We start from the raw sequence: 24,637 nt of genomic DNA on the forward strand, positions 1-24,637 counted from the left end.
GCCTACTTAGACAAAAATCATTGAAGTTAATGGAAGTTTTGCCTGAATTAAAACTGAAGGATCAAAATTAATAGAACTGTGAGAGGATGTAAGATCCACTTCACAAAGGACTTTGAAATGTCTAAATCTGGCTTTGTTCTGACTTAGAATTCTCCAAGAAGAAAATTTTAAACAAATTGTTTGGGATCAACTGAAATATTTTTTTTCAGTTTCTACTTTTAATTTTGAATGCTCTATCATAGAAAACAAAATTAAACATACTCAAAGTGAAAAGTCATTTTAAAACAGAAAACCAGGACATTTCCACATTGTTGGAATCTTTCTGATTTTCTCCCAGAATGAAAGTCCAGCAAAAAAATAACCAGATTTCCCAAAATGCTTCAAACAGAACTGCATATTCTGATGGAATATGGTTCTGTCAAAAGAAAAGGAGGACTTGTGGCACCTTAGAGACTAACAAATTTATATGAGCATAATCGTGAGCTACAGCTCACTTCATCGGATGCATTCAGTCATGCATTCTGTCAAAGTTCTCTGACCAGCTCTTTTGTTCATTACTTGTTTACAGAAATGCAACATGCTAAGACTGTGCAACATTTGTGCAAGGGAACACAAAGACATTTTCCATAAGTGGTGAAACAGAGGTTATATGTATTATTACCAAATAACAGGAGTTATTTGCCCAATATGAATACTGGGATGTAGGGGCATGACAGATAGAGACAGAAAGTTATTGGTTATTGTATGAACAGAACATCCATAGTTATATTAGATAAGTAATAAGAGACAAACTCATGTTTCAGCTAAGACGACAACCACTAAATGAGAGGAGTTAAGAAGAAATGTCTTATATACCATAATTGTCCGTCCTGGAGATTAATGTACCTTCCTCTAAAGTACTAGCTACTGTAAGATATTATACTGGAATAGAATTGACTGTACAGATCAAAGTGGTAGTCCATCTGTGTTTCTAGTGGGACTGGGTGGCAGGTTGGGAGCCAGGAAGGTATGTAGTAGGGGATACTGGCCACCAGCAGAAATGAGGTGAGTAATGAAAATGGCTGGTAGGACAGGGTTTGCCAGCAGGCAGGAACAAGGAGATTACTGAAACTGAGATGGGAGAGGGAATGGGGTAATGGAAAAAAGGTTAGGTGGCTAGAACTTCACGAAAGAATCCTGACTTGAGTGGAGATGTCCCAGCCTCAATTCCTTTAACCTTCAACGGAGGCTGTTTGTTAATAAGTGTGACAGCCAGAAAGACAGAAAAGGTCTCAACTCAGTATCACAGGTACTCATTTAAAGGCGGTTTTATATACATATACTTGGACACCTGATCTTCAGCTACCTTTCCACTTAACCAGACAAGTCGTGTCAGGACAGAGTCAAATTGTCAATGTGTTAACGGGCAGCTGTTTTCTTTTTGTTTATATTGAGAGGGGATGGCAAATATTACAAATTGCATTGCTACTCTGCCTGTGTTCAGCAAAGTAACACAAACCAGTTTTGAATGTTAACAAGGTTAAGTTTTTACAGTTGAGTAAAAGAAGCAGTCTTCTCAATATATTATTATTTCTTTGAATTTTAAATACAGCTACAGGCATGCATCCTATGCTCTGGACACCTATCCTATAGGTTTGCAGCAGTGGCAGTTTCAAATTGCTATGATGTAGCCATGGTACATTTTCCCCATTTTTGTCATTAACCTGCAGACACTGTGAGAGTGGACTTCCAGTTAGGGCCTTCAAAGTCTCAAATGTATTTCTGGACATGCCTTTTAGAGGCTTCCTCAATACACTGCACCATACTATTCCACCACTGTTTACAATCCTTTCAACAGGCCTTTTAGATTGCTTGCTCAAGGCATTCCTTTCCCTCTATTTCACACGTCTTCCTCTCTTCACTGACTTGACTCTGACTTCCAGTGCATCCATTCTGCACCATGCCTTTTTTTTCTCTCCCATAATTTGTTTGTATCATCTGTAATCCACCACTGCTTTTTCATTCTCCTTAGTGCTGCCTGTTTTCCAGCAATCTCTGTGATAGAATCTGGAAATAAAGTCCATTTTTCCATCATGGTAGACATCTAGTGATCCAATATAGAATATGTTGTTGGAAATTACTAGCATGTAACTATTAGTGAAGGTTTCATTATGAAGCTTGTCAAAACTGAAGAGTTTTGATGAGTTTGATGCAAAAAGTACCCACCTCTGGAACTTTATAAAATAGAACATCATTGTTGCCTTTGAGGCATCTGTCATAAATATAAAGGGAAGGGTAAACACCTTTAAATCCCTCCTGGCCAGAGGAAAAACCCTTTCAATTGTAAAGGGTTAAGAAGCTAGGATAACCTCGCTGGTACCTGACCAAAATGACCAATGAGGAGACAAGATACTTTCAGAGCTGGAGAGTGGGCGGGGAGGCAGGGGGGGAAGAAACAAAGGTTCTCTCTGTCTGTGTGTTGCCTTTGCCGGGACCAGAGCAGGAATGCAGGTCAGAACTCCTGTAAAGGGTTAATAAGCAATCTAGTTAGATATGCATTAGATTCTGTTTTGTTTAAATGACTGATAAAATAAGTTGTGCTAAATGGAATGTATATTCCTGTTTTTGTGTCTTTTTGTAATTTAAGGTTTTGCCTAGAGGGATTCTCTCTGTTTTGAATCTGATTACTCTGTAAGGTATTTACCATCCTGATTTTACAGAGGTGATTCTTTTACTTTTTCTTCAGTTTTTTTTTTTCCTTTGCCTCCATAGCTCTCCTGTGGGCAGCATCTTTGGCTGTTTCTTTGGTTTCTGTCATGTTTGCCTGAGAAATACTACAGGGTGGAATTCTGGATCCGGTCCTTCCTGCATTAAAACTGCTCCCACACCACGCTCGGACGCATCTGTGGTTACTAGGAACGGTTTGTCAAAGTCTGGGGCCCTTAGCACAGGGTCAGACATGAGTGTCACTTTAAGCTGGTTAAAGGCCTTCTGACACTCTTCGGTCCACTAACAGCATTTGGCTGTTTCTTTTCGGTTAGGTCTGTCAGTAGGGCGGCGATTTGGCTGTATTGCGGTACAAATCCCCTGTAATATCCGGCCAAGCCTAAGAAGGATTGGACCTGTTTCTTTGACTTTGGCCACTTTTGGATAGCATCCACTTTGGCTTGTAGGGGGTTGATAGTTCCTTGACCCACCTGGTGTCCAAGGTAAGTCACTCTGTTTAGGCCTATTTGACGCTTCTTAGCCTTAACCATTAGTCCTGCCTCCCTTATGCGCTCAAAAACTTTTTGTAGATGTTCCAGGTGTTCTGCCCCGGAATCCGAAAATATGGCCACATCGTCAAGGTAGGCGACTGCATATTCTCCTAATCCCGCTAGGAGACCATCTACAAGTCTTTGGAAGGTGGCGGGTGCATTCCGCAGCCCGAAAGGGAGTACATTAAATTCATACAGCCCGAGATGTGTGGTGAAGGCTGACCTTTCCTTGGCAGATTCATCTAGCGGTACCTGCCAGTACCCCTTGGTTAAGTCCAAGGTAGAGATGAACTGGGCCCGTCCCAGTTTCTCTAATAGTTCATCTGTGCATGGCATTGGATAGTTGTCTGGGTGAGTTACAGCATTTAGCAAAAACGTATCTCCCCATCTGGTTTGGGAACTAGAACCACTGGAGATACCCAGGCACTGCCAGAGGGGCAGATTACACCCATCTGTAGAATATCCTGGATTTCCCATTCTATAGCAGTTTTAGCTTGAGGAGACACCCGGTAAGGTTGGACTTTAATTGGGTGTGCATTACCTGTGTCAATGGAGTGGTATGCCCGTTCAGTCAGTCCTGGGGGGGCTGAGAACGTCGGCGCGTAGCTAGTGCACAGCTCCTGGATCTGCTGTCGCTGCATACGCCCAAGGGTCATGGAGAGGTTCACTTCTTCCACGCCACCAGCACTTTTCCCTTCGTAGTAGACACCTTCAGGCCACTCAGCGTCATCTCTTTCCTGGGCCGTAAACTGGCAAACCTTTAATTTTCTGGAATAAAAGGGCTTTAGAGAATTAATATGGTACACCTTAGGCTTTTGGTTGGAGGTGGGGAATGCTATGAGATAATTAACAGCTCCCAGGCGCTCCTGGACCATGAATGGCCCTTCCCACAACGCTTCCATTTTATGGGCCTGTAGCACCTTTAAGACTATGACTTGGTCCCCAACTTTGAAGGAACGCTCTCTGGCATGTCTATCATACCAGGCTTTTTTGTCTTTTTGAGCATCCTGTAAGTTTTCTTTAGCAAGGGCTAAAGAGGTTCGGAGGGTGTTTTGTAGGTTGGTTACAAAGTCCAAAATGTTACTTCCTGGAGAAGGTGTAAACCCGTCCCATTGCTGCTTCACCAACTGTAATGGCCCCTTAACCTCACGGCCATATACAAGTTCAAATGGTGAAAACCCTAAATTGGGATGTGGTACAGCTCTGTAGGCAAAGGGCAACTGCTGCAACACTAGGTCCCAATCATTGGAGTGCTCATTTACGAATTTACGTATCATGGCCCCCAAAGTCCCATTAAATTTCTCCACCAGGCCATTTGTTTGATGATGGTAAGGGGTGGTAACCAAGTGATTTACCCCATGAGCTTCCCAAAGGCTTTCCATAGTTCCTGCCAGGAAATTAGTTCCTGCATCTGTGAGGATGTCGTAGGGCCAACCTACCCTGGCAAAAAACGTCTGCTAGTGCATGGCACACACTTTTAGCCCTGGTGTTGCTTACAGTTACTGCTTCTGGCCATCGGGTGGCAAAATCCATGAAAGTCAATATGTACTGCTTTCCTCTGGGTGTCTTTTTCGGAAAAGGACCCAGAATATCCACAGCTACTCACTGAAATGGAACTTCAATGATGGGGAGTGGATGAAGAGGGGGCTTTGACCTGGTCTTGGGATTTTCCCACTCTTTGGTATACCTCACAAGACCGGACATAGGTAGAAACATCCTTGCCCATTCCCTCCTAGTGGAATGACCTCCCCAAACGGTCTTTGGTCCTGTTCACCCCAGCATGGACACTAGGATGATCATGGGCCAAGCTCAAGAGCTTTACCCGGTACTTAGTTGGAACTACCAACTGTTTCTGAGGATGCCAGTCTTCCTGGTGTCCACCAGAAAGTTTCCTTGTATAAAAGTCCTCTTTCTACAACAAACCTGGATTGATTAGAAGAGCTGAGAGGTGGTGGGTTGCTCCGGTCCGCCATCCAAGCTCTCCAGAGGCTTTCATCTGCTTCCTGTTCAGTCTGGAACTGTTCCCTTGATGCTGGAGACATCAGTTCCTCATTGGATTGTGGACCTAGGCTTGGTCCCTCTGGAAGCGATGTAGGGGATGGGGCTGTTTCCGTTGACTGTGAACCGCTCTCCGCTGGTGCACTATGTTGGGGTTCAGGCTCCGGCTGATCGACTTGTGTAGGGTTATCGGCTGCTGCCGGTTCCGGTTCTGGGACTGGCTCTGTCTGGGTCTCTGGGACAGGATCCACTACTGCTGTTGCAGACGTTGGCATGGGGTCTGGGTCCATCACCTCTGACCGGGTCCTGGTAGAAGTTTCTGGAACAGAGCTAGACGGGACGGCTTGCTTAGCCTGGCTGCGGGTGACCATTCCCACCCTCTTAGCTAGCTTCACATGATTGGCCAAGTCTTCCCCCAACAGCATGGGGATGGGATAATCATCATAGACTGCAGAAGTCCACGTTCCTGACCAGCTCTTGTACTGGACAGGCAACTTGGCTGTAGGCAAATTGAAAGAGTTGGACCTGAAGGGTTGAACTGTCACTTGGATCTCTGGGTCGATTAAATTGGGATCCACTAAGGAAGCATGGATAGCCGACACTTGTGCTCCGGTGTCCCTCCACATGGTGACCTTCTTCCCGCTCACACTCACAGTTTCCCTCCGCTCTGAGGCTATCTGGGAGGTATCTGGGCCTGAGGACCTCTGGTGTGTTTCTGGTGCAATGAACTGTAATTGGTTGGGGTTCTTGGGGCAGTTGGCCTTTACATGCCCTGACTCATTACATTTAAAACATCGTCCAGCTGACGGGTCACTGGGGCGAGGTGGGCTGCTGGAGAACGCTGTGGCAGGACAATAAGGTGTCTGGAGTATTCCTTGGTGTGTAGCTGCGGCCTTGGGCTGCCACCGGTAATAGGGTGTGGTCTGAGGGTGTCCCTTCTGGTATCTGCTTCAACTGCGACCAGGGTTGTTCCGCTCTCCTCCCTCCACCCATTTTGTTTTGGCTTGCCCTGCCTCTGGCGGTCTGGGACTGCTTGTATCGATCAGCATAAGAAGCAAGACTTTCTGCCGAGTCCATTTCCTTATCCCATAAACACTGTTTTATTTCCTCCTTGGACATATTCAGGAATTGCTCCTGAGCTATCAAATCACACATTCCGTCAAAGCTAGTGACACCCCTTCCTTGGACCCATTTATCTAACAGATCCTTCATCTAGTTTAGATAAGCCACATTACTAAGTCCAGGCCCTCTCTTAAGGGTTCGAAATTTTACTCTGTACGTTTCAGATGTAATTTGAAATTGCTTTAAAACCAAATCCTTGAACTTATTATAGTCAGAAGCCTCATCAATAGGTATCTTATTGAATATGTCCAGAGCTCTTCCAGTTAATTTTGCGACCAATGTGGTCATCTTGTGAGCTTCAGAAATTCTATGGATAGTGCACAGTCTCTCAAAGGTCAGAAAGTATTCAGCAATATTACTGGATTCATCATACTGTGGACATAGTTGCTCCCATTTGTGGATTGTTGGGGAAAGATGGTAAGGGTTATCCAGTAGATTCCGCTCAGCCTTTGCCTTCTCCATCTCCAGTGCATGCTTCCTCTCTTTTTCCTTTTCCTCCATTTCTTTTTCCCTTGCCTCCATAGCTCTCCTGTGGGCAGCCTCCCTTTCCTCCTCAGGATGGTAAATACCTTACAGGGTAATCAGATTCAAAACAGAGAATCCCTCTAGGCAAAACCTTAAGTTACAAAAAGACACAAAAACAGGAATATATATTCCATTCAGTACAACTTCTTTTATCAGCCATTTAAACAAAACAGAATCTAACGCATATCTAGATTGCTTATTAACCCTTTACAGGAGTTCTGACCCGCATTCCTGCTCTGGTCCCAACAAAGGCAACACACAGACAGAGAGAACCTTTGTTTTTCTCTCCCCCTCCCCCAGCTTTGAAAATATCTTGTCTCCTCATTGGTCATTTTGGTCAGGTGCCAGCGAGGTTATCCTAGCTTCTTAACCCTTTACAGGTGAAAGGGTTTTTCCTCTGGCCAGGAGGGATTTAAAGGTGTTTACCCTTCCCTTTATATTTATGACAGCATCCATGCTCAAATTCCGTGCAAGATCAGCATTCCTAAATATACATACATCCCTGATGAGTTTTTTACTTGTAATTGGGCCAGCTAGTAAACTTAGGGAGGATTAATGACCCACCAGAGTTTGGCAGAAAGCAGCACGTTTATTACACTGATATCTAAGCTCCAAAGAAGAAAAAGCTGGGGGATGGGGTTGGGTCACACTCACATCCGCATCCTCACGCTCCCAGGACAGGCACAGCACTGGAGATGTCAGGATCCTTCAGGGTAAGTGTCCCACAGTGCAGCAATGGATGGTGTGATGAAGGTAAGTCTTCCCAAGGCACGATGGAATGCAACTCAGTGAACCCCTGGCCAGGCAATCCGGGCGAAGGGCCTTTTTGGGAGGTACAAGCTTGTGAGTGCACTCCTAAGCACATGGCCACTTCCCCTTTTAAGGACCTGCTCCTCATGGCCTGCGACTAGAGATGACTTGGCCGCATCTGGTTGGTCACACTCCACCTCAGGCAGTGTCCATGCTGTGTCCACGCATTGGGTGTGTGATCACTGCCTAATTAGAGTCCCAGACACCATGTCTACCTTGGAGCTCTTCTGAAGCAGCCCATTCATCCCACAAGCATTCCAGAAGGGAGAGGAAAAGCTACTTCACAGGTATTCAAAGAGGAAGAGGAGACAAAATGGGGTGGGGGGGGAGTGTAACAGACCTTTCGAGCACAGAGGTTATACATAGCACAGTCATACAGAGCATACAGATCACTGCTGTTCCTACAACAAGTTTAGTCAAGGTTTCTGAACTAGAATGTGACCCAAGTTTGCACTGTGACCTGATGGATATCAAAATGTATTCTAATGGCAACTTTTGTGCTGAAACCAGGTAGCCATTTAAAATAGTCCATGTGGAAACAAATTCTCGGTTCCTGTATTCCTTCTTATTCCTTGATAGTTAATCTAGATACTCTTTTTAGGCAAAAATCATTGTCTCCCATGTGTGATGGGTCAAAACAGGAAAATGGGGAAAATGGATATTGGCCATTAAACACTGAGACCTAATTATTAGCTCTATTACCCAGTTGAAAATAAGACCAATAGTTCTGACATACACTGTAAGGCGGATACAGACAAGTGAAGCAGTAAAGTGGAAGGATGAATATAAGAGGCTAGAAAAAAATGGTAGTGCCAGTGTAACTTTATATGAAGCAAAAGGTCAAGATCGCATAAAAAGCAATTATTCTCTCCACAGTTAAAATCCTAGGATTGGAGATTACTTCTATGCCGACCACAGAGTATTTATAAAAGGAAGGTCTGAAGGAAATCCCACAGGCTAAAAAGATATTTGCACGATTCACAGAGACACGACAAATATGCTTAGCAAGATGATTTTCTTGAAAACCTAATTTTTAAAGGATAAGCCATGTGCAAGCTAAAAGTCTCTAAATATCTCTGTTTCTAATTAAACACTGCTGGCATTTACAGTCTCCTTATGTACAGTCCTTTTACATTTTAGGACAGGAAGTGAAAAATATTGTATTCATCGTCAACTGTTGTGTAGAATTGCTGTGCAGTGTTGAACAGCTGCTGCACTCATGACTCTCAACCTTCAAGCATGCCAATTTTGAGAAGCAAAATGTGACAAATAACCAAAATGAGGAACATCTGTTTTGTAGCACCTCATGCCGTCATTGAGAGAGGTCATTTAACACAATAAACCTTGTTTTTAAGGAAGTTTGCTCCCTGTGTGAATTAAGCCATTTTACAAAAGAAAACTGGGAACATAGATTACATTATGCACAAACATAAGGATCAAACTACATGTATCATTAAGCAAAGTTGAACCCTGGAGCTTCAGATTTCCAGCACAGGTTGCTACCACTTGAACTCAAGGAGTAATTGCTCTGCTGCAAACCAGCCACTAGAGGAGGATTTGATACACACTGTGCTATGCAGAGGAATATTAGAGATCAGGAATCCTGAGTTCTATTTCTGGCTGGGTAGGAAATGTGATCTAGCCTGGCTAGACAGGAGAACCAAAGCCAGAGATTTGGAACTAACATTGTAACGTAGTGTAGCTGCATGGATAAAACTTAGGTCTGCTGTATTAGACAACTGGCGTGAAATCATGTCTCAACTGAAGTCACTAAAAAACTTGCCAGTGATTTCAGTGAGACCAGGATTTCACCCCAGGTTCAATTTTTCCTGCCCACCACAAAAGTGGTGAGATAAAAAGAACAGACAAAGAGATAGGTTCTTAAAACCAAGGTATCATGCCATTAGAGATGGATTACACCAGCCAGTTCCCCAACATGCTCAGTGATACATGTTTCATCTTCAATAAGTGCAGGCAGTCCAGCAGAGTTGTAGGAAAGGGATCTTTATTAGTCTAGTGAGTGGAGCTCTAGAGTTTATGGGCAAGTGGCCTGAGCTGGGTTTGTATTTCTGAGCACCTAGTGCTGCAATGAACAAAGTCCCTTGTGACACCAGACTTTGTTCTCCTGTTCTAGTCATCATACTAAAAATAACTTCATCAAATTATTTAAATATAATGTCCAAAGTGAGGGAAGGAAAGCTTTTTGATCCGGAAAACCCCTGATTCCCCCCTACCTGTACTCTCTAGAATTTACTTCCTCGGGCCTTTTTCAGCCCAGAATTATATTTTCCCATATTATTGCTCTCTGTAGCATTCTCTGAGAAGAAGAGGAGACTTAATTTTGAAGGTCCCAGATTTCTCCCCTTTTCCCAGCATGCTTTGCCAAGACGGGCTTGACAACTAGGCTTTTCTTCCCCTACGCTTTAATAAGAGTAGCTTTTCTGCTCTCTTTCCCATTGAGCAAGCCTGGTGTGCACCAGGTCTTGAAACCAGGGTGGAGCTTTCGCAGGACATGCACTCCCTGGTATTTTCTCTCCTCATAGAACTAGGGAAGAGTGTTCTTACCTTCTTTTCTGTCAGAGCTCCATTCTCTGGGGAAAAAACAAGTCTGGGTTGCTATGTACTGCAATCTGACTTGACTGGATTATGGCAATTGAAAAACTGCTTGGTACAGGTTTCTTGTATACAGCATTGTCAATATTAATACTGCCAAACCCAAACATTCAAAATTCATGAGACAGCCGCCTCCCCCACCACCCCACAATGAAATTCAGAATTTCCAAGCTAGATTTTTTAAAATGAATTTGTGTTATGTTTTGGGAGCTTTAGGGTGCACTTGGGTCACATTTTCAAGCTTTTTTCTGCTACCATGGGGGATAAGAATGTCCTATTTTAAGAATGAAAGACGAAATCCTCATATATTCACATGACTCCAGCAGCTGGGGCTTTAAATAAAATATCAAATGTTACAAGACTCAAAATTGCAAGAACTGGCACACTGCTTAAGTTATTTTCTGTCTTGGCTTTTCAGCTGGTGTCTGTCTTTGTTTCAATAAAAATAAAGACTTTAAAAACAACATGCCCTGTCTTAAGTTACATGCATTGTAACATTGTTCTTAATAAAGTTGTGCAACACTGCTACCTTCCCACTGAGAAACTGGTAACATTTGTGCTGTCTGTTGTGCATTATTTTAATTAAATCTGGGCTATCCACCAGAAATATTTGTCTTGTTTAACAAAGATAAACTCCTTTTTTTCTGAGCAGACTTGCAGTCATCATCTTCTCCAGCACAGTAAACTGGACCCAGCAGGCCCAATCCAGTAGAAATTAGGGAGACTTCACACTTTATGGGATAGCACTGCTGCATTGTATTGAACCTAGGCCAGCTTGCATTGAAGTTAACAGCAAAACTTCTACTGATTTCAGTGGAACTGGATCAGGTCCCCAGGATACTAAGGCAAGATATCTGGCTACTGTCGGTCATCTGTATGACCTTCCAATGCCTTCTTGGATGGTCAACCATCTGACTAGCCACATTCATCTACTTCCTTCCCCATGTGGTTCGTAAAAACAGCAATGTACTGAGACTGAATCAGTCCCAGGGGTTTCAGCTTGTATATGGAACTGAGGCATGTGTGACAGCGAGGGCAAAATAAGGCCTCCTAGCCAGCCAGGTAATTCCCAGGATCATTCAGCTAAAACCTAGGGATGGTATAACAAGGTTAAGCTCCAAGAGAAGCAGACATGATGAATGTGTTGTAAAACATGCAGCAGACAAGTTTATGGATCTGGAAAAAAACTCTCATCTGCCTTCCCAAGTAGTTCCAGCTTCTCCTTCATATTAAGGATAATGCTCCAACAGCATTGCTAAAAACAAATGGCTCTGAGGGGCAGACATCCACTCTCCCAACCTCTGCCTGATGATTTGCAATGAATAAATAGTGCAGTGCCGCTGTCAGCTTAGACGAACCATCTTCAGACAAGAAATTAACTTGAAAGGGAGAATAATGCACAAATTTAATCCCCCAAGCATCTGGTTTTTCTGATGTTCTTTATATTTTAAATATAAACTGCAGAAAAATGGTCTGGATCTGAGGTTTTTATCCCCACGATCTCGCCAGGACCTTCTCATTAAAATCACACAGAAATTGACTTTACTGCATTCACTGAACATCAGCTCCCTCACCCCCACCCACATATTCACCTTAATACACTGCCACAAATGGCAACGGACAGACTTCTGCTCAGCTGAGAGCCTTTTGTCAGAGGGGTGAGCCAAGTTTGCTAATGCAATTGTGGTGCACACTTCCATATGCCAGTTTCAAAAAATAAATAAGACTGCCTGGAGTGCAAAAGTCACTTAGCATGCTCTATATGTTGCCAAATGACTATGACTAATGAACTTCCAAAATGCTAAATGAAAAATATGTTCCTGGTGCAATCGCACCTGGAATGTTATGTTTGGTTCTGGGCACCTCTATTACCAGAAAGCTATTAACAAACTGGAGGTAGTTCAGAGAAAAACAACAAAAATGATTAAAAAGCTGAAGGATAGTCTTATAAGGAAAGATTAAAAGAGCTAAATGGCACTTGGCTAAGTGACCACTAAAGAGGAGCATGTGGTTTACCTTAAAGCCCTCCATGGAATTGGCTCAAGCTACTTAAGAGATCCTTAAAAAGCAATACTTGTGAGGATGGGGGCCAGCTGCTGAAACAGCTCAGTCTCCCATCTACAGAACACACTTCCAGAGAAAATTAGAATGCCTAAAATCTTACCACATTCCAAAGTAAGAAGCTAATTTCTTCATCTTAGATTTCCCTCTAGAGAAACAAGAGAAAGGAATAGATACCTAAGGTAAAATTTTCAGAAGCACCTAAGTGATTTAGGAGCCCAAGTTTTATTTTCCAAATGGACTTAGGCACTTAAGAGCTTAGACCTATTGACTTTCAATAAGACTTATAGTCCTAAATCATTTAGGTGCTTTTAAAAATATTATCCCCAACCATTTTGGGCAGAAAGGAAAGAAGCTAAACTAGATTACATGTCTTTATAAGCCTAGTTTTATTATCAAGTGTTCAGATACAAGGAATCATTTAGAGAGTGTGAGAAAGTACTAACAGGATGTAATTATGAAAAGAAAAGTTTAGAGCAAATTTCTTGACAATAAAATGTCCTAAGCTGTTGACAGGTATCTTTATAGAAATGGTAGGACTGTTCCTGGGGGAATAGCCCTGCACTAGCAGAGGAAATAGACTAGCTCCCCTAATGGGTTGCTTCCACCTCAGGAGTTAGGGGTGCATTCCATCACAACCACTCAGTTGTCCACTTCTCCCACTACTGTATGTATGCCTTCTGCAATATTGTCCTTATAACTAGAAAACTCTCCTTGAAGTGCTCCATGAGACCTTTCCCACTTTCAAATCAAGGCACTTCTTCCATAACACCTACAAGAAAGGCTAGACTGAGGAGAAGTCAGGCAATTGGATGGCTTTTTTAAGGTATATAAGTAGTACATGTAAACATTTTAGATATTTGATTCTATCCATCAGATCATTTCAGCCCTCCATAAGTCACTTGCTTGCTGTTAATGGTAAGTATGTGTTGTTCCTCCACAGTTGTGAAGCCCCACTCAATCTCAAATCCTTCCATTATTTCTGGGATTATTTTAATTCTGCATGTTCCACTAGGATTTTTATTGTGAGACACGCATGTATCAAAATAGTCCCATCTGTTGACTTGCCAATATCAAAGAAGCCTACTGGTGAGCATTCTTCTGTCTTTGTGACCAATCTCCTTAAAACAACAATTCTCTTTTCCATAGGGACTAGAGCTTTCATATGGGCAGACTGTCATCCTTATCTGAGGCCAGATTACTCAGAGAAATTCACCCCTGTACAGAGGGCCAGCACAAGACTTATCCATCACTTAAGTATCACTCTGATCTGGGACTGCAAATACTAGAGTGCACTATTCATAACTGAATGGTTATTACATGCTGTCACTACACGTATAAGTGACTGTGGGTCTTTCATTCCAAGGAACCGGTTTGTTAAGAGTTTGATTGACATGATCTTGGTATCATTGTTATCCCACAACACCTATTGCCATGAGAGCTGCTTTATGCATATTACCCAAACTCTTCTCTCAGTGGCCAGTCTGTTTAAAAACAAATGAAATACAAAAAGTTACTTTGCTGTGAAAGCTCTGCTTGCCAGGAACCTTGTGTTCTTCAGGTTTTCTCGATAAACTCATCATATCTACCAGTCTGTTTCAAAACGCATGAGTCAAGGCTCATTAATGCCCGAGCACAAAATGTAATGCAACATCATGGCTGTTACAGATTGATGGGATGATTCATCCAGAAAAGCAATCACAAGGAGAGTTTTGAAAAATGGCTTATGGGAGGACCACAGAGAAGGAAACAGCAGCTTAATGAAAGACATGTACCAAATCATAACTAACTACTACTGCAGTTTGTTCCTATTCCCCTCAGTAATTCTATCCATTTGTTACTTGGGAAGCATGATGGGGTAGATAACAAGGGTTAAGGAGCTGCTCTGGGCTCAGCCAGCTCTGCCCCACCATACCTGCAAGAGATGCACAATCTGGAGAAGGAGTTTAAAAGGGAAGCAGAACAGTTCTTTTTGTGGCCAGACCAGGGAAGAGAATACACCTTCAATCCTCAGCTCCTGAGGAGAGGAGCTGACAGAAGGCAGGCGCTTCCTTGACAACCACTGCCTGAAGGTCCCTCCCTGAGGGAAAATCCAGGAGATCCTCATCCTGATCCACCTTGAGAGGGAGGCATTCCTTGCTGTCCCTTACTAACACGGTTTATTTGTGTTAACGCCCCTTCAGAGAATACTCTGGGCAGAGACTTTGAAGTCATCTGTCTCGAGAGACAAGTCACAGGAAGAGACAGGCCACAACAGTGCGGGAGCAGCCAGAACCAGCATGCACCAGTGAAGAGAGAGCTTCCTTGCCATGTCTGGCCACAAGGAGGTGCCAGTGGTAACCTGATCCCTTCACGGGAAGATTTGTCCTAACTTCTACTTAATCCAGACCTCTGAGAGTAGAAGGCACTATTATCTCCGAGGGTGAAAGAATTCAAAGGCTGTTTTAAATAACATTTCTTGTTCTCTTTACTGGAGTGTGACCTGCCTCTTTTCTCCCTCTTGGTGTAGCTAGATTTGGCTGGATTACAAACAAACAAAACGCCACACACATACTCCAGAGCAGAAGAGAGATGTCAGAACAAAAAGCAACACATATGCCAAGCACACCACTTAGAGAAAGAGGTTAATAGATAGAATACTGGTACTGTATATAACAGTATGTAATGTACACTAATAACGTGTCACAGGAAGTATACATATTGCCTACATTATTTGTATTGACATCATACAGACCCTTTTTGGTGTATTGCTGAAGTCACAAAGACTGTCCAGCACATCTCTGAAATTACCTAACTTGTAGCAGTGAAAACTAAAGGAGATAAATAGTGATTATGGCCTTTCAAGAGGTTCTTGGCACTATCCTGTTGCCTTTAGCTTTAGCTGAGTGGTAATAAAACCTGGGACATTTTTGTTGAAAGAGAAATCTGTGACAATCATTAGTTTATTTGTAAAACAATGTACATACATCCCATTTCCTTAAACAGCAGCAGAAACCAATCAAAATGCAGCCACGTCTACCTGTGCAGGAGCCTGGCATTTCTGCCTGGTCCCAAGAAACAGCGCTCTTGCTTCTGTTTCTCTCCAGGCACCAAAACATTGTCCTGCTGATACCCCTCCCATGGTTCCAATCTCAGAAAGCCAAACTGGATTCAAATATTCTCTCTGTCTGAGGGCTGGTCTACACTACAAAGCTATATTAGTAAATTCTCTATGTGAAAAATCCACACCCCTGAGTGACAGCTCTATGTGGGCAGGACGGCTTCTCCCGTTGACATAGCTACAGCCTCTCAGAGAGGTGGATTAACTATGCTGACAGGAGTGCTCTCTCCAATCAGCATAGAGAGTCTTGATTACAGCACTACAGCAGTGCAGCTCCATTGTTTTAAGTGTAAACTTGCCCTTAACTTGACTCAGAGGAGGGATTTGAATCCACATCTCCCTATGGCACAGCCAAGTGCCTTAATCACCAGGATATAAAATCATTCTCATATTCTTTTTCGCCTAATTAAATATTTATACAAAGTGGATGTCTTCAACAGGAGCCTTGAGAGCAGAATAGCCCATCACCTGATAGTTAGAGGAGCCACCTAAAAGGGTGAAGGGGAAAACTGAGTTCAACTGCCTGCTTGGGAGTGGGGATTTAAACCTGGGTCTCCCACATCCCAAACACATGCCCTAACCACTGGGTTGAAGGCAGGGCTGGATTAAGACCTTTAGAGGACCTAAGCACTAAAAAGATTATGGTGCCCCCCCATATGTAATTCAAAATAAAAACAATACTATACCATAAAATAAAATTTTACTTTTCGAAATGACACAAAACTTACATGAATGCTGAAATTAAAATAGCATCTTTCTAGATTTTCTGATTGCAAAATTCTGGATAAGGTCATAGAAGCTGACTTGACGAATCATGTCTGCTTCCATACACAATAGGGAAAGTGAATCAAGTCTATCCTGACACATTGTTCTCAGAGGGTTTTTTATTCTTTTCAGCTGAGAAAAAGAGCATTCTGCGGAGCAGTTAGTAATCATCAATGTGAGAAAAATACATAGTGTGATCTCTACATTTGGAAATACACATTGTATTCCCTCTTTCAATATTGTGTCATGAAGATCAATGTGACTGAATTTCATTTTTCCTGTTTCATTAAACGCTGCGCTCATATAACAGTGGAACTGCCGTACTTCTCCACAGAAATTCATGTTCAAGTCAACCTGAGTATGAGTCAACTAGCTTTTGGGAACCTTGTGAATACTGTTCGTCAGATAAGTCCATATCATTTAGAAAAGAAAATCCACTTGATACTTCTTTGTACACTTCACCTCTCCTCTTCATAGGAGCTTCAAGTGTATCAATTATAACGTAGTAAGTAGATACGCAAAATTCGTCTCTAGGATTCAATGCTGTTTCTGTTGCACTGCTGTCATTTGCTTATTTTTTCCTGATTCGCTTGCGGGACTGGACTTCTTTGTAGTTAGTATCAGGCAAGATATCTTTTGATAAGTCTTCAAATCTTTCAAAATCATTCCTCAGAGTGTGTAAGTGGTCTGCTAATGATTGACAGAGGTCTGCACATGTTTTCAAATCCAATTCTTTTTCTTGGAGAGCTTGACTTGTGTGCTAAAAGTGTTGTAAAATTTCATTCCACATGGTCAACATGAATACAAACTAGTTCTTGCATCTTGTTTGCAATGTTTTCTGCCTCTTGTATTGTTTCTCCCTTTTGTGGTTGGTCTTCAGCTATACTTTCTAATGCATCCACAATCTTTGAGTAGGACTCCAGAATTGTACTTGTTGCCACTGCATGTGCCTCCCAGCGAGTATTAGAAAGATTTCAACACACGACCATTGCCCAAATATGTTTTAAGAACTGCCCATCAGTGTGTTGAGGCAGAGAAAAATGTATAAAGTAACGGGACTGTTGAGAAAAAATTTACTGCCACCGGACAACAATCAACAGCACTGCAGCCAACAAGATTGAGAGTGTGTGCAGAACATGGTAGGTGGGGAGAAGTAATAAAAAGAGAACAGAAAAATGGGGAAAGAGTGTGTAGTGGAGTGTAAGGAAGTCTAACAAAGTTCTGATTTTTCCCCATGATGACTACTTCGATGCTTTTTTTTTGAAATATCAAATATCAATTTTTAAAAAAAAAGAACTTTTTTTTTTGTGCCCCCTGCTTTGCTGGTGCCTTAAGCACGTGCTTAGTCTACCTATTGGGTAATCCAGCCCTGGTTGAAGGTATGAAGGGGAAGACAACATATTCACTTTTCGGAAGCTGACCTGGTAACTTTTTCCCAGCCAAAACTATTGGGTCAAATTTCTGAATACTTGTAGGTCAACCAAAATTGCATATATGCAAATAAATTATTCATACAAGTTACACCCAGCCGTATCCCATTTCACAGTGATTTGGGGAAGGGGCAGGGGGATGGAACATGTGGAGGGAAGGTTTTCTCTAGAACCTGAAGTACTTTTTGCACAGCATTTCAACAACAAATTCAAAGACTGATGCTCCCTGGAAGCTTCCTGGTGGAAGATGCTTTTGGCAAGAACAGCATCAAATGAGACATTTGTTCTTATAGTGAACAACTACTGATATAGCTTGTATAGCAATGAACTCTTTGATTTCCTAGGTATATCTTGATCTGGCTTTCTGTTTTCTTTTTTTTAAACCAGAGAGCATATCATTCCACTAGTAAAAAAAAACAAATTTCCACCATGGGAAAATTATTCCGTAAACTGTCCATTATCAGGGTTGTGTACATTCCTCTGGAGTATTTATTTTATTTATTGGTATTGCACTTGCATCTAGAAGCAAGTCTGTTAAGCCAGACTTAGTGCAGCTTTAATCTGCTGGAGCATGGGGAAAAGACAGAAACAGTCAGAATGGACTCTCAATTCTTTTTTAAACAGGAAAAAAAAAATTCAGAGTTTCACATTAATAAAAAGTCACTGTCTTAAAGTGGTGTTAGCGGCCTGCCACAGAAGAAGGGTTCCGTCCTCCTGTAGTGAGCTTACCCACAGTGTGTCACTCACCCATAACACTCCACATGCACATGGAGGGTGACAGCACTGGGCCTAGGTTCTGCTTAAGACCTTAGCAGACCGTAAGTGATGGTGATGGGCTTCTATGCTAAGGGCTGAGTTCAATCCCTGCCTCAAGAGTGGTAATTCAACCCTAGGTCTCCTACAGCCAGGCAAGTGCCCTAGCCACTGGGATAAAAGGAGACCATAGATGGAGGGTTTGCTGGTCTGAAATGGACTTTTCCAATTTGCTGACTGGCTCCAAATATGTTTGGAACCAAACTGAATATTTTCTGGGTTTTTTTTTTCAGTTTGCTGTCTGGAAAAAAAAAATTGAATATTCACACAGCTGTAATATGGGATAGTCAGAAACCACCTAAAATCTAGGCTAACACAAATAGGTGCCCTGCGAAAGCAATAAAGTATTTAATACATTTTCTGCCTGTACATGTATTCCTAGCTTCCAACTACACACACACACACAAAGTGGAACATGTACCCAACAATGCTGAAATTAGGAAAAACAAATTCACGCAGCCTATAGTTAAAATCTCAGAATGGAAGAACTAAAAAGCGCATTAGAAGTACAAAAACTTAGCACTTTTATAAATCTGAAAGGGTATAATTGTAGGAATTACAGAAGAAGAGAAAGTGGCATATCTGAAACGTTAATACAATACTGAAGCAAAGCTCAGGAATGGGACTGTCATTCTATTTAATACACGATAATGGGTAATTTCCTAGGCAAACTAGTTTTGTGAAGTACTCTTAATCGTTTTCCCCCATGTAGACATTTCCAAAGGAAAAAAAACAAAACTAATTTTGATGATGTAAAGAGTTGAAGGGAGAATGCATTAGCTAAGATTTTATTTTTAGATAAAGGAGAATTTTATGAAAATAGAATATTTTTATTGCACCTGTACCTAACACTAAAAAAGTCCAACTCTTTAATTGTCGTGGGCATGATTTTGTGTAATTGGTTATGTGGTTTGTCACAATGAAAATATGCACCATTATAATGAAATTGCATTTTCAATCCAAGGCCTTGACCCTGCCAAAACGTAGGCACATGCTTAATTTATGCACTGTAAAGAGTCCTATTATAGTCAGTAACAGGGTTTTTCTTGGATTTTACAATTTGGCAGCTTATTTTCTATGTTCTCCAGGCACAGTCAGCAAAACGTTTCAGACCATTGTGCCCAGAAAGCCTGATCCACCACACCATGTGTGAACACAAGCCTGCGTTTAAATCTTTGCAGGATTTGGGGCCCAAGAACTTGAGCTTGCTAAACCAATAGCAATTTTAGTGGGAGCAGGACAGGGCCCCAATCCTGAAGACATGTGTGGAGCTGCAAAAAATTAACTGTACCCACTGGAAACAGCTGTTGACAGAACTGTATGCTGTGCTAAATTCAAAACCCATTCGGGCAGCAAAGCATCCCTAATACAGTACAAGCAGTTGTGAGATAACTGTAGAGGCTATGTAGAAGAAGCTCTTTTATTCCATGCTCTCATGTATTATTTCCGTACACACTATCACTTGATGATAAAGCTACTTTCATTGTTTATGATGATTAATGTTAATTACTTTTGTACTGTAGAATTTTTCACAGAACACTTTAGATTCCAATGAATACATTAGTGTCTTATAGCAGTAAACATTCTCCTTACAACTTGGCTTTTGTTATCACAACACAGAGAACCAGATGCAAAACAGCCTCAGTTAAGTGATGTTTTTATTCTGTGAGATAAGGGTTTTTTTTCCTATGAAAAGAATGAGGAAATTATTCAAGGACTTTTCACTTTATTTTAATCACGTACGGGATTCTTATAATGTGCACATAATTTCAGTTCCTTATTAGACTGATTTAGTATTAAGCATATGAGCCAAGATAACAATTTCTTTTGCATGCCCAGGCTTCTTTATTAATCTGGGAGGGAAATAATGTGCATTTTCCCCACCATCACCCAATGAGTAATACAGGCACTTTGACAGAGGTCCAAGAACCTCACCTTTCAAAGATTAATCTTTGGAAACTCAATATTTTACTAGTCTACCTTTTTCTTTTCTCTTTTTGCATCTCCCTTCTCTAAAGCCTCCTGAAAACCCAACTTTCCAGACTCCAGCAAAATGTTGCTAGCCAACTTCATATCTACATGTAAGCAGTGTCAGGATGAGCTCCACCCTGACATCTGGTGGTGAGGTGTGGCAAGTTGTGGAAAAGAACTTCAGGGGCCGATCTCATTTGCATAGGCACACCCACCACGCCTAGAATGAGACCATAGCTGCCCAAATGGTCACTTTGGCTGCTGTGGGATCCCCAGTGTCTCTGTTATTGGGGCAGGAAGAATAAATTGTTATTACCCTGATTATGGGAACTGTGCTTGGAACTGTACGTGGCCCTTTGTTATGATGGAGGGATTCACCATCAACTAAGTAGCACTCGCTAGGCAAGGGTCATGGGTTCCAAAACTGTGTGAATGGAGAGAGGCTGGGGACAAGTATTAATACTTGGTGGTATGGGCCCCTTGGTGAGGGCCTTACATGCTAATTGCACTTCCTCCTCTCTCCACTGTGGAATATCAGAGCTAATTTTGATTTCATTAGAAGTCTAGTTATAGGCTGCTGAGCTCACTTTGGGCTGACAGTGCACCAGCACTGGGGCTCCCCTATTATAAGCTGAATTCACCTAAGAGCTGAAATCACTGAGTGTTGTGTTAAGTAGTGGGGGAGCCTGAAGATATATTGTGGAGCAGTTTGCGGGACGGCTGGTGAAGCAGTTCAACGCGGCGCAGTGTGTGGATGGCAGGAGCTGCTTGTGGGCCGTGGAGCTGAGTGAAGGAGTTCGTGGGGCGGCTGGCGGAGCGGAGCGCAGCTGAGTGAAGGAGTTCATGGGGCGGCTGGCGGAGCGGAGCGCAGCTGAGCGAAGGAGTTCGTGGGGCGGCTGGCGGAGCGGAGCGCAGCTGAGCTAAGGAGTTTGTGGGGCGGCTGGCGGAGTGGAGCGCCGCTATGGAGCTATGGGGCGGTCAGCTTCAGATCACGTAAGGTGCCTCTTACCCCCGTCCCATTTCCACCCAGGTTGGGAGGTAAAGCTCTGCAGATAAACTTTCGAACTCTGGGGCTGCCCTGACCAGGGACAGAGACTTTTGGGGCATTGGACTTTTGGGACTTTGGGTGATTTGGGGTTGCTGGACTCAAGAACCAAAGGGAAAAGGGCATGCCCCAATTTGCCTGGGGTGGGTTTTTTTTTGCTCATGGGTTGTGTTATGAATCCTGTTGGTGGTGTTTCCCCAACATAATGCCACATTGTTTCTCTCTGTTATTAAAAGACTTTTGCTACACTCAGACTATGTGCTTGCGAGAGGGGAAGTATTGCCTCTTGGAGGCGCCCAGCGGGGGTGGTATATATTTGTCCCAGGTCACTGGGTGGGGGCTCGAGCTGGTTTGCATTGTGTTATTGGAATGGAATCCCTAGATATTGAACCCGGCCCTTGTTGCTGCCAACTCTGACAGGCAGAAGGGTTACATACAAAAAAGAAAAGCCACCCCACCCCATCTTATTCAGCTCTGACTACTGATTCCCATTTTTAAAAGCCTTCCATAGATTAGCATTAGCCTGCGTCATGGATCTTGTCTCACTCTGCTCCTTTCCCTCATATTTGCTGCCTTTGTTCCTTCACCAAGCCTGACCACAGCTTGAGAGCCTGCTCCTCTATAATTCCCACCAGCTGAAACAGCTTTCCTGTTTTTCTCTGCCTCAGTCTCACCTGAAGACATTTTCTCTCTTACTTGTATGAAGGAAGTCATTTTACCTGACCTACTGGGGACTGAAGTAGGGAACTCCACAGCTGAAAGCATAAATTATGACAGCTTGAGCTAAAGACGCAGACTCTGTAGGTGATGTTGTGCGTAGGATGTCATCACTTACATCCTCAAAATAAAGTTTCAGTAGGACTTAGTTATGGTATATAAGCCTCATGGTGATCATCAGCACGGTGGGTGAATATCACCATGAGCACAGTGGAGAACAGGTATTTAAACAGTATGGTTTTCTCTCATCCAATATTTCTCCACTAGTGTCTATAAACATGGAATGAACCATAATACTGTTGACATCTAATGGCAATTCTTTTTTACCCTAAGCAATGCAAAGTTAAGATTGGTTAGCTGAATGTCCTACCCCTAAGTTCTATGCACCATGCCACAAGGGGATGTGATTTACAGAAGTCAATGACCAGGATGTATGCACATTATGCGTGCAGCCACACGTGTTGCACACTATGTGTAACCGTATGGAGCATGGTAACCACAGGGAGCATCAGAGAAACACTTTTCCTTTAAAGTAACATTTTTCATGCCACAGGATCTATTTGTGCTCCCATTTTGCATCACATCATGCCGGGTAATTTGATGCAATGAAAGTTGACAGAACTGGTTTACACTGCAAAATACCCACCTTGAAATTTCTGCTGCAGGGAGCAGCTGACACAGATACCTGCTACACACTGCATGGAAGGCACAGTTATCTTCATTTTCTCTTTCCGTCAGATCAATTATGTAAAGGCTGGTAGTTTTCTGCAACCCTGGCTGTAGATGAAAAAAATATCAATAATGGCACTTTACATGACATAGCACCTTTCATCCTCAACAATCCCAAATGATCCTACATAAACCACCAATGAAATGAGCTACTTCTCGTTAGGGAGGAAAGGGAAAACAACTGATACAGCATCCTACAAACCCCCAGGGGATGGAGGAGGGAACACTAAGGCTATGTCTGCACTGTGGCTTATGTCGGGAAAAAATTTATGTTGCTCAGGGGGCGAATGAATATTCCACTGCCCTGAGTAATGTAAGTTACACTGATGCAAGCGCTTGTGTGCCCAGCACTATGTCAGTGGGAGAGCTTCTCCCGCCAATATAGCTTCTGCCATTCCTTGAGGTGGAGTATTTTATGCTGACAGGAGAGCTCTTTCCCATCGGCACAGAGCGTCTTCACCAGATTGTGTTGGTCCAGCTGCGCCGCTGCAGCACTGTACATAGAAACATACCCGAAGGCAAACCCCGGATTTTGTGAGAAGTGCCAAGGGATTTTTAGTTTCCTACCCAGAAGGAGAAAAGAGCTTGGGACAAAGTTTTCAAATATGGGTGCTTCAATTTAGGTAATTATGTCAATATTTAGGCACCTAAATTTAAGTGGCGTGATTTTAAGAGCTGGATATTTGCCGCTGCTGTTTATTTCCACAGGAGCTGAGAGTACTCAGCACCTTTGAAGAGTAGGCCACATGTTTACAGACACTTAAATATGGCTTTAACGGCATAACTTTTAAGCACACAAATCTGAAAAAATTACCTTTGGTTTTAAGCTCCAAAGCCCCCACACACTGCATGGAATTCAGTGTATCTACTTTGAAAGGCTACTGGGATTTGAACCAATGACAGTTAATTGGAGTCTCTAATATTGGACCTAAGCCTGTGCCTGTATCTTCCCTGCTGTCACAGTGAAGCCATCAGAACGTTACCAGAGATTAATTTGTTCCCTTATGTTTAGAACGGTGAACATTTCAATTCTGACCCTAAGTAAACGACTAGAACATAAATCCCAAGGAAGCTATTTTATGCTTTAATAAGGATTTTACACCCACTAACAAAGGGGGGGGGAAATCAGAATGTTTGGCAAATTCACAAATTGCTCCTGATAATGGCATTAAAGTGTTTTGGTGATCTTACCGGTGTTTCACTTTAACACATCAGCCTAGTTCTGTCAACAGGAATAATCCCACCGAGCATTAAAAATGCAACTCCAAATGCATACATCTCCACCAAGAAAATCACTGCAGCACAGCGTGGCAGTCACTGTAATGCTCTGGTATTTTGACAGGTAAACGTATGTGGTATGAGAGCCTTGAACTTTGAATCCTAGTGGTATACACTACTGTCTGTCCTTGGAGCTGGTGACCTCCTGCATTAGCATGTCAGGTTGAGAAATGCTGCCTTTCAGACCTAGAGGCTTACATGAAATTCCCGTGACCCTGTTCCTAAACTCCTTGTCTGACATGCATCTGTTTTTGTGAAGAACAGTGATGTCTCATTTTGTATAGAAGTTGAGAAGCAAGCTCAGCTCTGTTAAACCAGAGTAGTACTGGGGGAACTTCAAGAGGTTCAAATGTCTAGCTAAGCCTCTTTTCCTTTCCATGTTCTGAATAGTATTAGTCTAGACTTCCTCCCGCTCCCTTGCTTC

The sequence above is a fragment of the Lepidochelys kempii genome, chromosome 1, assembly GCF_965140265.1.
Source record: "Lepidochelys kempii isolate rLepKem1 chromosome 1, rLepKem1.hap2, whole genome shotgun sequence".
NCBI lineage: Eukaryota > Metazoa > Chordata > Testudines > Cheloniidae > Lepidochelys > Lepidochelys kempii.